General features: G+C 38.3%; 1 pseudogene; it reads left to right on the forward strand.

The window, feature by feature from the left end:
* Window positions 1–18,278, forward strand: part of LOC118837253 — a 72,276-nt pseudogene that overhangs the window by 15,700 nt on the left and 38,298 nt on the right.

The following is an 18,278-nucleotide window of genomic DNA, read 5'->3' on the forward strand; positions in this document are numbered from 1 at the left end:
AAGATCAAAATGAAACTAATGAAATCATAGATTTAAACCTGAGGGGTACATTAGAGGGCATCTAGTCAAACCCTCTTATTTTGCAGATGGGGAAACTGAGTCACATAAAGAAAACAATTTGCTCAAGGTCACACAGGTGGGCCAAAATTTGAATCCACCTCCTGTGGTTGTAATTCCAGCACTCTTTACACTGAAGAAAGAGAAACTAATTTCCTGGGAGGGAAGCATAGTTCTCTTACTCATATTATCATTTTTAGTGATGGATCTTCAAAAGTTTTAACTGTAGCTATTGCCTTAGCTCCTGTCACAGTGCTTCACACATGAGAGGAACTAAAGAAATGGTAAATGAATAATTCAGAGAAACATTGGTTAATGGATATAATATAGGAAGAGCAAAATAAAAAAAAAGTTTAGTTTTTTCTATCAAGATGTGACATAACCATGTTTATTTTTCTAATAGGTCAAGGTGACTTCGATTTAGCAGATGCTCTTGATGATCCTGGTAAGTAACTGTCTTACTAAAGAATATAGAATTCAAGTATCCTAGGCTGAGAATATGAAGGTATTTCAGGAGGCATTAAACACAACATCCACAAATTATATATCCCATCAGTTTGTCAAGAGCTGTCATCTTTTCCACTCCCATTGTGATGGTCTAATGGACAGAGCTTGGGTTTGAATCTCAGCATTCAGGATATGATCACACAAGACTATCTCATAGTTAGAGATTGAAGCAAGAGTTAATGGATGAATGTCCAGGAATGGGTGGAAATTAGCCACCTGTTAGAGCGAGTGAAATTGGTGCAAATTCATTGCAAGCTGTCGTAAGCTGTACATCCCCAGTACCAGTTTCGGGATTCTGAGGTTTATATCAGGCTTCATCTGTCCAGAAATTCAAGGCAGTGTTCAGTTGGTTTAGTAAATGGATCTTTTGCTCAAAGATCTTGAAAGGCTCCAGCTTAGGGAGAAGATTTTTACCTTCTCGGGGGTCAGGTAAAATACAGACTAGCCTTGAATACCTTTATTGACCTTCACCTCTTTCAAGTTTTTTTTTTTAAAATACTTGGTAGAATTCTTTCATAGATTCCTATGGAATAATTTCACGCCCACACAGCTGAGTCTCTTACATTTTGTTTTTCTTTCTGCTGCCTAAGAAATTCATCATGGTCTGGCCTATGATTAGCCAGTTGTGGGCAATGATCTTGGGAGGAAAACTGGTGGTGTCTTATACTTCTCTTTCTACTTTATCTAATCTTTTCCTCTTCTCCCAGTTTGTCCGTTTGGAACAATCGATGCTCAGATGAGATCTCTATGTCTCTCCTGCCCTCCACCCCCACCCCAGTATCCTTGTTGCCTCACCTTTAAGGACAGGATAAAAGGACTTCCCCACAAATCTGATCTGCTTGTGGTTGCCAGTCCATGTTTATTGTGGTAAATTTAGAACAAGGCTGTGAGAAAACAAAGCTATAGCAATGAAGTCTTATGAAACACACTCTTCCTTGGATAGTATTAATTGTTCTGTTTTCTATGAATTCATGAACTTGATGTCAACAATTTTAAAAATCATTGAATTGATCTTCATGAAGCTAGATCTGTTGAAGTCGTTATATGTTTTATGTAGGTTAATACATAAATGCAAATATACACATGTGTATACATATACATTTTATACATGTATATGTATTATACATACATATTATTTATATATATATATGTGTGTGTGTGTGTGTGTGTGTGTGTGTGTGTGTGTGTGTGTGGAGAGAGAGAAAGAGAGGGAGAGAGAGAGATAGAGAGAAAGAGAGTACATATATATGTGTGTATTCAGTAATGTCTGGTTCACTCTCCCTGAGAAAGACCAGCTACATCCACCCTTTTAAGTTCTAGTAGTATCCTGAGGGCTTTGGAGGATGTCTTTTCTCCGCTGCTATCTACTCAAATTCCTACTCTTCCTACTCTTAGGTGCCATTTTACTACTTGACAACAATTAGTTTTTATAAGGGACATTTAATTAAATCTATAGGCAAGAACCAAAGTTCAGACATTTTCCCCCACTGCCTCAGGGAACTTCTGTCCCACAACAGTCTATAGGGAGAACGGATCCCTTGGCATAGTTTCTACATAACAATGGTCCCACCAAATTCTTATCCAGATGAGGCATGACTACCAGAGGAATCCTGGTCTCAGCAACCACTGGGTTGGGTCCCAAAAGGTCAGTTCTTGGTCCTTGAGGCATTCAGGCTGAGCTGATTGTAAAATCCTGCTGTCGGGATGCTGGGACATCCAGACACTAGAACTCCTGGACACTCAGTCTATTGATCTTAAGGTCACAGTACTTCATTTAATATCCTTCACCTAAAACTGAAATAAATACTAAGGCAGGCAAAAAACCAAGGTCCATTTTCACAGAGCCATATGGCCTCTGAAAGGAAATGGTCCAATGCCTCTCCCCTTATCAGATTCTGCCAAGTAAGGAGTTTAACTCTAACAGTGCAGCCAAAGAAAAGAATGAGCCAAAGAGAAAATGTCCAGTGCTCTGGTCACTAATCCTTTTCGAATGCCTCTGCAGTCAATCAAAGTACCTCCCATCCTCTTACTGGAAGCATTTCTGGTACAGAATGTCTATGCTCCAAAGTCTCTCCAAGGCATCTCTATTACACATCATGTGACTCTTCCAGAAACAAGTTTTCCAGCTCCTCCCATGGCGGTGGGGGGTGGGGGGGTGTAGGGAAACACCATCACTGTTCTTTGTGCATGTGCCAGGCATATGTATATGTGTAAATATATATGTAAATAAATATATGTGTATATGTGTGCATATATGTAAATAAATACATGCATGTATGTGTGTACATGTATATATAAAATCTATTATATGCATATACAGATATATACGTATGCATATGTATATATACACAGGCATACATATTTATGTATATATGTATGTATATGTGAACACACACATATATTTAAATGACTGCTGCCTTAGAGAATTTTATTACTGGAAGGCATCTTAGTGATTATCTATAAAATGAATTATATTCAATTAGGCTGCTAAGTGTCACAGTAGATAGATAGAGCCTGGATTTGGAATCAGGAAGACCTGAGTTCAAATTCTGCCTCAGACATTTACTGGCTATGTGACCCTGAGCAAGTCACTTAATCTCTTCTAGCCTCAGTTTCATCATCCTGAAAATGGGGATAATAACACAAATAATAGCACCTACCTGTGAGGATCAAGTGAGATAACACGTAATGTTCTTTGTAAATCTTGAAGTACTATGGCTGCTATTATTACATATGGAAAGCAAGTTCCAGATGATTTTAAGTAATTTCCAAAACTCCCACATCTAGTTAGAGGCAGAGGATGGCCTAGAATCCAGGTCTTGTCACTCCTAGTCCAACGTCCTTTTTAAATGTTTACTCTTAACACAATCATGGAGATTGGCTTTCAGGCAATAGCTATTATCAATAGCCCTAACAAAGATACCACCCTTTCTCAAACTCTGAGACAGCCCATAGGTAGTAGAGGAGAAGAGGGTGTAGAAAGGGACTGGTGTGAAAATGGACTGATTATACCACAGTCCTATGGCTGTACACATTTTGAAGACAAAAAGCAACACTGTCTGAAGCAAATCTGCAGTAACATTAATTTGTACCAGAATAGTGCAAATGGAATGTTCCCTAGTGATTTTCCCTGTGCAGATGAACAGGAAGTGTTTCCTCAGTGTATTTGTCTATTAGGTAGCTATAGATCTCTGGGGAAGTCTTCTATTAAAATAAAAAGGGAGTTATCAAGCACCTACTCTATTCTAGGCACCGCGCTAAATTCTGGGAATACAAAAACAGTCCTGCTGTAAAAGTGTTTGTACTGGGAGAGGGTTATAATAGGTACACAGATGGGTAAAGTAAACAGAAAGTTACTGGGAGGGGGGAGGTTAAGCAATAAAAAATGAGGATAGGGTCAGAAAAAGACCTCTCATAGTAGGCTGCACTTGAATCAAACCTTGGAAGGAGTGGGAAGAAATCCAAGAGACCAAGGTAAGGAGAGAGAACATTTTAGCTGTGAACAGCAGGGGTAAAGGCATTGAGGTAAGAAATAGAATGATGTCTTTGAGGAGCTGCAAATTGTCTAAAGTCTTAGGTACAGAATCTTGGGATCATAGAACTAGAGAAGGAACCTCAGAGCCTGTCTAGTTCCTTTTCTCTCATTTTACAGGTAGGGAAACTGAGGCACAAATGCACAAGTGATTTCCCAAGGTCACATGAGTAGTACATGTCTAAATCTAGATTTGAACCCAGATCTTTAACTCCAGAACAAGTGATCTTTCCACTGTACACATGTAGAAAATACTAAAAGATTTGATTGATTATAATTCCACATCAAAAAAGAGTTAGGCTGATTATAATTCTGCATCAAAAAGTCAACAACAGCTTCCTTCTTGGGAGCATATCTTGAGTCCTTCCTGGTGGGTCTGCTTGTATCATTCTACCTTTCCTTTCCCTAGAGATAGGAAGGCTAGGCTGTCAATAACCATTTGGCCTCAGTCTACCACAGGGTTAGGACAGTTTCTCAGGGATATAAGGATGTGATTCCAGAGCAAGCAAACAACACTGTCTCCAGTATCTTGTTATATCTATACATCTGTGTCTACACATGCACAGTATACATTATTATGAGCATCTCTACACATATACACACATGTAATATACATATATACATATGTATATACATCATATATGCATGTGTATTAAAGGCTGCAAGACTCTGACACTTCCATGCAGACTGTAATGTAAGTTAGAAACATCAGAACATGACCTCTTTTTGACATAGGTTTGCCAAGCTTCTTGGTTCTCTGCTCCTTTTTAACTGCACCAATGAACAAAACCATAGACTCTCAGATTTAGAAAGGACCTTAGAGCTCATCTGTTCCAACCCTGTCCTGATCAAGAATACTCTAGAATCTAGACAATACCAGAAAAAGGGTCATCTGCTTGAAGACTACTTATATGAAATACTGACAAACTTAATTTTTAATTATTTTAATATCTTTCTTTTTTTTATTGTAGAAGAAATTACAAGGAGACCTAACCCAGTTACCAAGAAACCAGGATCAGGTGGGTTATATCTTAAGCTGGTTAAAAACATTTAAACTGTAAGCTATAAATATATATATATATGTAATATATATGTATATATACATACGCACACACATATTATATATGTACAATTTGTGCTAAACAAAGGTAACATCTTATGGTCACATATCTGGTTTGAGCTTTTCAAACAAGATGTAGATTAAAATTAGCTTAATGGATACTAAATACTTAAAGAAGCAGCTAGGCAGTACAGTGAATATAGTGCTGGACCTGGGGTCAGAAGACTGTGAAGAATTCCACTGACGACAAACTTAAATCATTTCGAGGCAGTCCTGGCTACTTTGAAATAGCACTAATTATTATAGCTTGAATTTATATGGTACTTTAAACTTTGCAAAAGCACTTTATAAATATTAGCACATTTTATCCTCACAACAACCTTGAGAGATAGATGCTATTATTATTCAAACCTAGCTTTTAAAACTTACTAGCTGTGTGACCCTGGGCAAGTCACTTAACCCTATTTCCCTCTGTTTCCTCATCTATAAAATGGGCTGGAGAAGGAAATGGCAAACCACTTCAGTATCTTTGCCAAGAAAACCCTAAAAGGGGTCCTGAAGAGTTGGACACAGCTGAAAATGACTAAACAAGTGGAATCTTAATAAATAAAAATAGTAGCCAGGGCTGATAATTTCTAATGGTCTAAGCAAGTCCACAAGTCCAGAAGACTTTATCAAGTTGTGCCAGGTATGTGCCAGGCATAGCGATAAGCAAATACAAGCAAAAAGAGAATGCTTCTGCCCTCAAAAAGCTTACATTCTAATGGGGGAAGACAACATATAAAAAGAAACTGGCAATGGAGTTAGGGGAAAGGGTACCCACATGGAGGCATGGTGGAAAAAGATGTCAGGAGAGTCAGGAGCAGAGCCCAGAGAGCAATAAGAAGTGAACATGGCTGGCCCAGGAATTTTCTTTAAAATAGGGGTTCTGGGAGGAACTGACCAATCACAAGAAGAAGCCACAAGGAAGGGATAATCTTTTAGAATGAAAAGGTTTTCTGGGTCATGGCAGAGAAAGGGATCCAGACAGTCAGGAAAGAGCCCAGAGAGGAATGAAGGATTGAACAATGAATCTTGGGAACAAATAAAGCTTAAAAAAGAATCTTTGGTTAATCAAGAACTCAGAGTTCTAATCTTAGATCACTTCTTGTCTCCTGAAGATCATAGAGTCAATCACCTCAAATTCAGTTTCCATAGCTGTAAATGAGCCTATAAAGATACATGATGGTAAAAGCCCTTTGAATAGAGAACATATTCTCTCTCTCTCTCTCTCTCTCTCTCTCTCTCTCTCTCTCTCTCTCTCTCTCTCTCTCATCTTTTCTTTCTCTCTTTCAAATAAATGCCTACACATTGTGGAATTTCAGACTTAGAAATTAGAATCACAGAATCTCAGAGGGACCTCATTGATGGGACAAGTCATCTAAGATACCTGAATAAGAGCCTCATCTTCAGCATATACCTGACAAAAAGTTTTCTGGCCCTTTTGTGAAGAATTCCAGGGAAGAGAAACTTAAATCATCTGGAGGCAGTCCTACTTTGGAATAGCACTAATTATTATAGCTAGAATTTATATGGTACTTTGAGCTTTGCAAAAACCCTTTATAAATATTAGCATATTTTATCCTCATAACAACCCTGATATATAGATGCTATTATTTTTTATATCTTTGTATATGAGGACCCGAGGCAGACAGAAGTTAAGTGATCACACAGCTAGTAAATACCTAAAACCATATTTGAACTCAGGTCTTCCTGCCCCTAGGTCCGGGGTCTATCTACTGTGCCACCTAACTGACCTAAGATAATTAGGCAGTCTTTCCTCAAATAAAGCCTAAATCACCTCTTTGCAATTTCTATCCATTATTCCTTGTTTTGCCTCTGGAATTAAATAGAAGTCTAATCCTTTTACCATATGAAAGATTATGTGTTATTTTCAGACAGCTGTCATGTTCCTCCTAAGACTTTTTTTTAGGCCAGACATCCATAGTTCCTTTCATCAAGCCTCATATGGCATGATCTTGAGCCTTTATTCTTATTGCCTTTCTCTAGACATGTTCCAGTTTTTCAATATTTTTAAAATTTAAATTATTCAATTTTAGTTTTCAACATTCACTTCCATAAGATTTTGAGTTTTAAATTTTCTCCCCCTCCCCCTCCCCAAGATGACATGCAATCTGATGTAGGCTCTTCATATACATTCACATTAAACATACTTTCACGTTAGTCATGTTGTAAAGAAGAATTAGAACCAATGGGAGGAACCACAAGAAAGAAGAAACAAAATGACAGCAACAAAAAACAGCAAATAGTATGCTTTCATCTGCATTCAGACTCCATAGTACTTTTTCCGGATGTTGATAGCATTTTCCATCATGAGTCTTTTGGAGTTGTCTTAGATCCTTGCATTGCTGAGATCTAAGTCTATTTTTCAATATTTTGAATATGCTTAATGTAGTCTAACACAATATTCCCACTGTAGCCTAACCAGGGAAGAGTACAATAGAACTATCACTGTTGATACTAAGAATCATTCAACTAGAAATTTTATATAAATGTATACATATATAGGCATGTATAATATGCACACATATGTACATGTATATGTGCATGTGCTATATAGAGATACCCATACATACACGCATATAGTATGCTTGTATAGACACAGATATATAGATATAACAGGATGCTGGAGACATGTTGTTTGCTTGCCCTGGCATCACCTTTTCACTTGTACACCTGAGAAATTATCCTACCTCTGTGGTAGACTGAGGCCAAATGGTTATTGATAGTCTAGCCTTTCCTATCCTGAGGGAGACAAAAGGTAGCAGCCACAGTCAGACATAAACTTGGGGGTCAGGGGACATGGAAGAGAATGGAAGTCACCTTAAGAAACTACATAGGGAAAGAGACAGTCACAATGGGTGTAAAGGACAAGAACTATATGACTGGGCCAAACACAGAGTCATGGAGTTAATTCTGGGTTTGCTGAAACTGTTTGAATTGCTGAGGTCAAGGCTACTGATTCCCTATGTTCAACTTCTCTCACCTACTGTTGCCCTCTTGGGGTAGAGGGTACTGTATCATTTCAGAGTATAAAGTCTCCTAGCACTGAGCCAGCACAAGTGATTCTCTAGAAAGGACCAAAACAAATAGAAAAGGGCCTACTTCCAGGGGCTAACTTTAAATTAATTAAAGAGCATGACCTCTGTCTCTATGTTAGGAATTTTCCTAACTGAGGGCTCAGAGCATTTGTGATTGAACTCATAAATTTTTGTCTAAAATAGACTCGCTATAAAACTATAGAGGAAGGAATCGCACAGACCTCAGGGTCCACTATATCATCCCGTAGGCTTAAAATGAGCTAATTTTTCTAAGATCATATTTATTTGCCCCTCATTTGGACCTCACAACAACCTTGTGAGATATTATTATCCCTACTTAACAGATAGGGAAACTGAGGCTCAGAGAGGTTAAATGACTTAGTCCATGCTGGCAGAGCTAGTAAGTGTCAGAGGCTGAATTAAAACCCATATCTTCCTGGCTCCAAGTTCTATAATCTTTCAACTACATACTAACCCTCTAAAGACACACCGAAATAAAGGTGCTCTCTTCCATATTACAGCTGTTCATGTACTTCAATGCAACTATCATGGTCCCTTTTTTTTAGGTTAGATATACTTAGTTCCTTTAATCATTTTTCATATAAAATACTTGCCATACTGTTAACTTTCTTGTTTAGCCTCCTTTCTAGGCTCTCTAGAATGCCAGGAATTGAATAAAATTTTTCAGATGTAGTTGGACCAGGGCAAAGTGTAGAAGATTACCTTATCACTTGTTCTTGATTTAAATGAATGCAATTTAAGATTGAAACAGCTTTTAAAGTAGATTTTTGCATTACGTTTTGTTATTTAAAATTATTGTTTGGTAAACTACCCTCCCTCCCCCGCCCCGCATCAGATGGAGGTTGAAATGCTCCCTTAACAAATTTCTCTTTTAACCTGATTTATAAAAAAATCAGTCAGTAAATAAATATTCATTAAATATCCACTATACTGGCATACCAAAAAAAGAAAAGCCAACCATAGTCCCTGTCCTCCAGGAACTCACAATCTAATTGAGGGAAATGTGAACACAACTGTGTACAAACAAAGCATTATAGAGAGTAAATTGGAAATAATCAACAGAGGGGAAGCATTAGCATTGAAGGGGGATTGGGAAATGTATCTGACAGAATTTGGGATTTTAATTGGGACTTGAAGGAAGCCTGGGAATCCAAGAGGCAGAGAAGAGGAAAGAAAGCATTCCAGACTTGGGGATCAGCCAGTAAAAATGCCCCAGATTTGAGAGATACTGGTTCTTTTGTGAAAACCAACAAGGAGGTTAGTGTCACTGGATCATAGAATAAGCGGGAGAGAGAGGAGGTGTAGGGTGTAAGAATAATGAAAGGGTTGGGGGAGTGGAGACAGGTTATACAGGGTTCTGAATGCCAAACTGAGGATTTTATGTTTACTCCTGGAGGTAATCGGGAGCCCCCGGAATTTATTGAGTGAGGAGTGAGGTTGGGAGGAGGGACACGATCAGAACTGCCCTTTAGGAAGATTACTTTGACAACTGAATGGAAGATCAACCGGAGTGGGGAGAGACTTGAGGTAAACAGAACCACCAGCAGACTATTGTAATAGTCCAGGCATAAGACCTGCACTAGGGTGTTGGCATGGTCAGAAGAGATGTAAATGAAACTTCCCTGAAATGTGTCAAGTAAAGAAAGTAAAATTCTTAAAATCTTTCAAAAAGTAACTATGAAATGCCTGGTGTGGCCTCAAGCCCTGTGCTAGGTGTTGTGTGAAATATAAAGGGTATGTGTGTGAGTGTGTGTGTGTATATATACAAACACATATGTGCATATATATATGTGTGTGTATATGTGTGTTTATGTATATGTATATATGTGTGTGTATATGTCTATGTTGTGTATATCATATACACACACACACATATTTCCCATCCTCAATATTTGACTCCCTTGGGGATGAAATGGCTAGCTTATTTTACTTTTAGTTGATTAATCCTGAGGGGACTCTCTCCAAAACAGTCTAACTCAAGGAACAATAACCCACTGCATAAGAGGAGAAACCAAAGTAAGGGAAAAGGGGATGGAGGATAGTGGGGTGACAGAAGGGGAGGGCTGACTAGGGAATGGGGCAATCAGAATATATGCCATCTTGGAGTGGGGGGGAAGGGTAATTCAAAATTTTGTGGAAATCAATGCTGAAAACTAAATTAAATAAATAATAATAATTTTTAAAAAAGAAGAGAAACTGTTATTTGTTATCAAATACATGCTTGTATTAAAGATACTGGCACAGTGGATAGAGCAGTGGGCTTGGAATAGGGAAGACTCATCTTCACGAATTCAAATCTGGCCTCAGACACTTACTCTCTATGTGACCCTGGGCAAGTCACTTAACCCTGTTTGCTTTAGTTTCTTCATCTGTAAAATGAGCTGGAGAAGGAAATAGCAAACCACTCCAGTATCTTTGCCAAGAAAATCCCAAAGGAGGTCACAAAAAGTCAGACACAACAGCAACAACATAACACACAGATGGAAAAATAAATGAAATGGATAAAAATAATTCCTCACTAGGATAATAGATTCATAGAATCTCAGCATGACGCAGCATCTAGTCCAATTCATAACTGAACAGGTATCCCCTCTACTACATCCTAGGGAAGGGTTTATTTAAGAGTTTGGGAAGATCCTCTCTGATAGTGGTTTGGTACCTTCCAAAGTAGTCCACTCTGCTTTGGGGAGCTCTAATGGTTAGGAAGTCTTCCATATTGCTTGAAATTCTGAGTTAATGAGTCCCTCTTTACAATGTAAATTCCATACCAATCTTCCTACCTGTGCAAATTATGCAGTCCTCTTAATGTTGGCAAACAGCAGGATTTTTACATACCTTCCTAGTCATTTTTTCATCTGCTATTATGAGGAATAATATCTTTTCCTTTTACTGAGGAGAATGGGCTTGTGAAAGCCTGATTAAAATTTTGAAATAGGAATCCACAGATTATGGTTCTAGTCTGCAATTCACACTTTCTATGCCTCATTTTCTCCAGTCTTTGAAATGTTAATTTCATGTCATCAGTTCTTTCCTTCCTTCTCCCAATGCCCCTCCTAGGTAAGGTACTCTCATATGGTCACAAAGACACAGTGGTCTATTCAATATTTTATTAAATTAATAAAAATATTTAAAAGATGGAAGAATAGCACAGCCTAGAGGATACAGCGTTAGATACGGAGTTAGGAAGACTGGAGTTTGTAAACCGTATGTGTTGCTTACCAACTGGGTTACTATGGACAAGTCACTAAACATCTCAGTGCCTCAGGGAACTTCCTAAGTCATAGACTGGTTGTTTTGATGAAAGGACTTCCTTTAACAGAGTTCCCCAGGCTAATGAAATTGAAGATCCTTTTAAATAACTTAAGATGGCACTACCATGGAAAATATATAGTAGTTGGGGCTCCCATTGTATCATCAAACCCTTTGAGTTAGAGTTCCAAAGAAGAATCTCTGGTGAGCTAATAGAGATGACCATGGTTCCTATAAAGCCCAGTGGAGAACATAAGTAATGGTGCTGTCCTGAATTATCAAAGAAATTTAAATTAGACTTTTCTATAAGTATTGCTCGTGCTGTTGTAGGCTAATTGCTTCTCTTCCCCTTTTTCGGACTCATTAAGAATTACAATATATCATTTTTTTTAAAAATTGGGGTAAGATGAGGGAAGGAAATCTTTTTAAAGTAAATTATATTATACTTTCCTTAAGGAACAAATTTTAATTTAGATGATGGTGGTAATACTAAGGAGAAATTTTACAATATAGTCTATATATAACAAATTCTCAATCAGAGTATTTTCCCAGGAATGGCTCCTAATGATAATTACCTAAACATATTGAATCTGGAACCAAAACATTAAAAAATTCCATTTATAGAATGCAATTTTTATAGGTCACAAAAGTCAGACAAATGTCCTCAATGGTCCTTTCCAGCTCTAAATCTGAGATCTTATGTTCCTTTCTGGCTCTTTTGAAATGGACAATGGAGAGATTAACACACACATAGGGTTTGATATAAAAATATGTCAAACTCAAGAGGGATATTAAGATAATACAGAAGAGGGAATAACTTCAAACCAAAACAAACTTTCTGATGTGTGTGTGTGCATGCGCGTGTGTGCATGCGCAGTATGGAGTATACAGTGTAAAGTATGTAGTAGACTATACCAAGGAGAGCTGGGTAGTATGAACTAAAGCAAAGTAGAATGAATAGAACCTGGACCGCAGTTTATACAAGGATGGCAACAATAAATAAAATAACTTTGCAAGACTCAAGAATCCTGATCAAAGCAATGGCCCATCATGTCTCCAGAGAACCTGTGATGATACATGCTGCACATATTCTGACAAAGAGGTGATGCACACAGAAAAAGACATAATTTGTCAGTGTGGCCACTGTTTAGATTTGTTTTGCTTAACTATATTTATTTATCATATGTTCTCCCCACCCCTGCCTTCCTGATATTTATTGAGGGAAGGAAGTAGGTAGAGATTTAGCAATAGTGAAAAGAAGGTCACTGGAATATTTTTTAAAAATGCATCGAAGAGGACATAAGGAAGTTCAGAAGGAAGCCCAGACGAGGAAGACAGTTTTGAAAATAATGTGGAATTTGTTAAATACTTTTTAAATAAAGAAGCTGTATGGAGATTCACTGTTTCATATAGAATACTTGCTTTTTGCCCTGTAGTATATATTGAAGTACTGTTTTTTGGTGTTTAATTTTAGAATTAAATTTTTTTTTTAAAAAAATGTGTTATTTCAAAAGGAAAACATATTTTCTCCAAAAAATAAGTTTCCACTTCTGACATCCTGTCCATGTCAATGATACCACCATGTACCTAGTCACATGTCAAATCTTATGGAATCACATGTCAAGTGATGTTGATTCCATGTCTTTATAGCTGTCCCTTCCTTTTTATTGCCCTTGTCACCCTCCTGATACAGGCCCTCATCATCATTGGTTTGGTCAATTTAATTTGCTTCTGAGCGGGTCTTCCTAGTTCTACTCGTTCCCCAATTTATCTTTTCTACTAAGGCCAGATTAATTTTCCATATTTACAAAATGTGAGTTTTTTATTTTTTCTACTCAAAACCCTTAATGCCTATCAATCAACAAGCATTTATTAAGTACTTCATGTGCCAGACATTGTCATAGGTACTTGAGACACAAAGTCAAAAATACTAAATGAAGTTATCCAATAAGGTTCCAACTCTTTAGCATGTTATTCAAGGCCACCCACAATTGAAAACCACCTTGACTTCCCAGGCTTATCCAGCACAGCTCTCCTTGGTAGAGTCTACACTACATAGTCTACACTGCTTTCATGCTGTCCCTTTGTCATCTCTTATATACATCCCATGCCTCTGTGTCCTAAGCATTGAGTGTTCTACTCTCTCTGCCTGTTGAACCCATCCTTCTAACTCAATTCAAATGCTCCCTTCTCTGTGAAGCTTTTTCAGATTACTCAGCCCTTCCCTACCCACTATCCTCCTTCAACCATCAATAGATAAGGATGCCTCCCCTCCTTGCATAACAGTTTGTATTTCTCTTACTTATTCCACCTCATCTTGTGTTATGCTTATCAAGGTATGTGCCCATTTGTGTCTTGCTTATTGATGATGACTCAGGGTCAAAGAGCCCTGAGAGAGAGACAAGAGGCAATATGTGATGGCAAGTCAAACTACCACCATGACTTTGACCCCCATATCCCCTAAAACCCTCATAGAAAGGGTCCAGGACCCTGAACAGAAGAACCTTTGGAATAGCAGTCTTGCCCAGGCCACTTGACCCCAAAGCCATCATTGAGGAAAGTAATCATTGTGGAGAAGGGATTCACCTTCCTTATCACCACTAGTAATAGCTGCTAGCCAACTGTCACAAATGAAGGAGGCCTGGGAAGGGCACCCTTAAGATAGGACCTCCCTAGATCCTTCTTCTGTCCTAAAGATCCTGCCTCTGTCCTAATTCCCACAGCCATTGTCAAAAGAGGCAACTCCTACGGATAAGGAGTGAGCTACCCCCACCAACTGCCAACCAACTGCCACTCACAGGGCAGACAAGCTATTAAAAAAGAGGCACTTATTATCAGCTTTGTTGCCATTCTTTAAGGACCATGGGACCTTTCTATCTAACTTGCAGCTGAAAGCTTCCATATGTGTAGTTTTACCCATCAGAATGTTAACTTCTTGAGAGAGGAGATTCCGTCTTACTTTTCTCTCTGTGTCTCTAGTTCTTAATACAGTGCTGTGCACACAGTAAGAGTGTATATTCATTCGTAATAAGCATCAGCTAATATTTAGCATTTCAATGCAGTAAGGACCATGGGATCCATTGAGGTGAACAGAGGGTATACTTTATGGTCCAAAACTATTCTTATTTTTTAGTTCCTGGGTTTTACTTTATTTTCTTCCTCACATTTAATACTGATTTTCTTTCTGATTAAGAGGCATTTATTTTCTCTCCCTCCTACCCCCTCCTCTCCACCGACTAATAAAAAATGCTTATAACAAATATGCATTATCAAACACTAGAATATACCCTAAAACTGGGATTAGAGTATGTTAGCATTAAAATATATGTTTGTGATTAGAGACTATATATTAGCCTGCCAAGCAATGCTGTTGCTATCACCACTGGTATAGAAAGGGATTTAGGAAGGTTCAAATGACTCCCGCTTTTGGCAAGTGGCCAATAGAGTATTGGGCTGACTATCTCACAAAACTGATGTGGCTTTCCATTCTTCTCAGGGTAGGAAGGTAGAGAGGGATAGTGGAGAGAAGCATTTAATGAGTCCTTATAGGACTGTGCATAGATTTTTGTGAAAATGTCTAACTCCACAGAAAATTGAGTCTATAACTCTTAACAGTAACCATAAAATTCCGAAATGTGAGCATTCATGCAAGTGACATGAAGTCAGATTATAAATCAATGTCTGTCCAAGGATCCTATTGGGTTGGCTTATGTCACAGAAGGTTGTATGGCCTAATACTTCCAAACCAAAAGAATAGCATAAAGAAAGGAAACATTGTGGCTGATATTGGCTTAGCACCAGACAGAGGGCCATATCCAGTTGTCCTGATCTATACCTTGCCAATGGACCCAGATGGCTCTGGAGGAAAAAGTGAGGCTGGTGACCTTGCACAGCCCTGACTCACTTAAATCCAATTCACCTGCAAGTCATGGCATCATCTTCCTGATGTGGTGGTCCTGTTTGAGAATGAAGGACAAACAACAACAGCACCAGACCTGAAGATAATGTTGGGAACTCTGAAAAGGCCATAAGAAGAGCCAGGGAGAACTAGAAGAGCTGCAAGTGGACCACAGCTACATGTGGCAGAAAAGGTGGTCAAGAGAAAAAGGAAATAAAACAGTAGTTCTCCATGTTTCATAGTTATTAAATTTCTAGTATTTCTGGTCAAGGGTGATCAATTTAGGTACATGTTTCCTGCATCCTTGCTTGCTTGATCCTCAGCTCACCTATGGTGTTTGGTTGGGGTTGGAGGTGGGGTGGTGGGGCAAAACCTCATCATTCCAACCTTCATACCAGATTTTGAGGTCATATGTTTTGGCCTAAAATGCTCAAAGCTTTTAAAGGACAATAGTCTAGTATGTAACCAACTACTACTCCTACTCCCAAAGACTCTGATTTTAGCTGGTGCTAGATGATAGGAGGAAATGCATGATTATCTTCTCCTTCCAGATAGTTCTATGGTGGTGAAGTGTCAATCAGCAATGACAATATTGCCGAGGACAGTTAAGCACATAAGGTGATAATTAGTTCCTTATTACATTGATTTAGCCAGAGTCAGCAGAATAGGTGATGTACTACATAGAATGAATTTTAGGGATAGCTGGAAGATTCCCTTATGAAGAAATACCCTGAAGGATGTAGGAACAAGCTGTGAAAGATATTCCTCTAATGGGTGACCCCAACCCAATCCCAACCCTCCCTCACTCTTTTCTCTCATTATTTTTTTCTCTGGTTCTAGAGAATATGCACTAATTTTATGGCAATCTGTCTGTCTAACAGAACAATATTCTATTTGGAACAAAATTTTCTTCTTTCCCTTTCCTGATATTGCTATTTTTTGCTAAAATGAAGAAATCAATTTGTCTCTTCTTGCCAGCTGTCACTGACTAACCCTCAGTATTATAAAGCTTTACTATGGAATTAAATGGAAATGTAAAGCAAAATCTATTGACACACAAAATTTAGGATGGACAAGAATGTGAAGATCTAGAGACCGAGAGATCTCCTGATCTCAACCCCACTCTATTTTCTCTAATTATCCTTTTCTCTGGTTCTACAGAATATTCATTAGTTTTTTATAGCAACCAGGCTGTCTAATAGAACACAAGGGAAGGTCTTGACTTGGTTGTGAATTGGATTTAAGTGAAGTAGAACTGCACGAAGTGGCAAACCTCAGTCTTTCTTCCAATCATCTGAATCTGATAGCAAGACAAAAGTCAAGACCACTGCAATGGCCCAGGATGCACTGAGTGAACTTGGTTTTTCTTGATTAAGGTCTTTCCTAGGTTTCAGTTTGCTGAGGCAATGCCCATTGGATCACTAAAGGCTAGATGATAATTTATAGATTAGTAAACTGAGGCTGAATTTGAGTGAAGTGTCCAGAGTCATATAGATAATAAGTGTATGAGGCAAGATGTGAACTCAGGTCTTCTTGACTCTAAACCTAGCAGCAGAAGAGAAGAAAGTTGTCTCTTCTCCCTAACCCCACCCTCTACCTTGCTAAAATCAGTCACGTAATTTTGATGGGGAGCTATTGCATCAATAGGAGACACACAGAGACATATTCTAGAAAAAGATGCAAAAAAAGTCACCCAAGTCAGGTAGCAGCTTCAAAAAAAGAGTGACCCCTCACAATTTAGAGTGAGTCTATAAAGAAGAAGAGGCTCTGACAACTTAGCAAGAGTGTTCTACAAAGAGAGAAAGGATTTCTAGACCCTGAATTTACAGGGATTTAGAGTTGTCTTTGTCACATACGTACCGTACATGTTTGCCTTGCTGTCACTGAACACCTTGAGCTCACCCTTCCTATGGACACTGTGTATTTGTGGGAGAGTGGAAGAAGGGTTTTGAGGCATTTTGCAGTGCTGTTTGAGTAAACACCTTTGATAAGAGATCATTGAGACCACTGGCTGATTGTTACCGGTGAAGACTTGTAATCTAGACATAGAGGAGTCAAATATATGGCCCTCAAAACACCCTAGTACAGCTTGAGCCAGATTAAAATGTATTTGGGAAATGATTAACAAAATTAATAAAAAAAATACAATGCAACAGAAATGGTGATGCAGATTTTTGGTTTTTTAAATCAAGATGTGGCCAGAAGGAATCTGTTTCTATTTGAGTTTGACACCATTGATCTAGAATATTTAAGAAGTGGCTCCATAGATTTACCACCTAGAACCTGAGATAGCACCCATCCTCAAAAGTGGGGCCTAGTAGGGCTAGTAGGGCCCGAGCCTGTTAGTGCCAGTGCCAAATTGGAAGAACAGTCCAGAGGGTGCTATATTACGTAGGGTCTTCACATTTTAAAAAGAATAGTGAAATGGTTATAGAGGCAATATTGTGGTAGTACAGTATTGAGCTTGGAGTCAGAAAGAGCTGAGTTCAAATCATACCTCTGATCTTGAAGGGAAAAAAAAAAGGACAAGTGTTTGTTAAGTACCTATTATGTCCCACAATCTTTGTGAGGTAGGTAGGTCCTTATTAGTTGGATGACTATGAACATATCACTTAAACCTTTGTGGTATCAGGTTGCCCTCTACACCAATTAAGTCAGGGAAGGTGTTCACTCCTGATTTTGCCATCTCCTTTTGTAAAGGGAAAGTGTCTTATGATAAAAATCACAGACAATAAGAAGAATCAATGATTTAGAGCTAGAAGAGCCCCTAGAAGTCATTTAATTTTTTAAAAAACCTTTCATTTTATGGTCGAAGAAACGGAGGCAGAGGAATTAAGGGTCTTGACCAAGGTC

The sequence above is a fragment of the Trichosurus vulpecula genome, chromosome 2 (genome assembly GCF_011100635.1).
Source record: "Trichosurus vulpecula isolate mTriVul1 chromosome 2, mTriVul1.pri, whole genome shotgun sequence".
NCBI lineage: Eukaryota > Metazoa > Chordata > Mammalia > Diprotodontia > Phalangeridae > Trichosurus > Trichosurus vulpecula.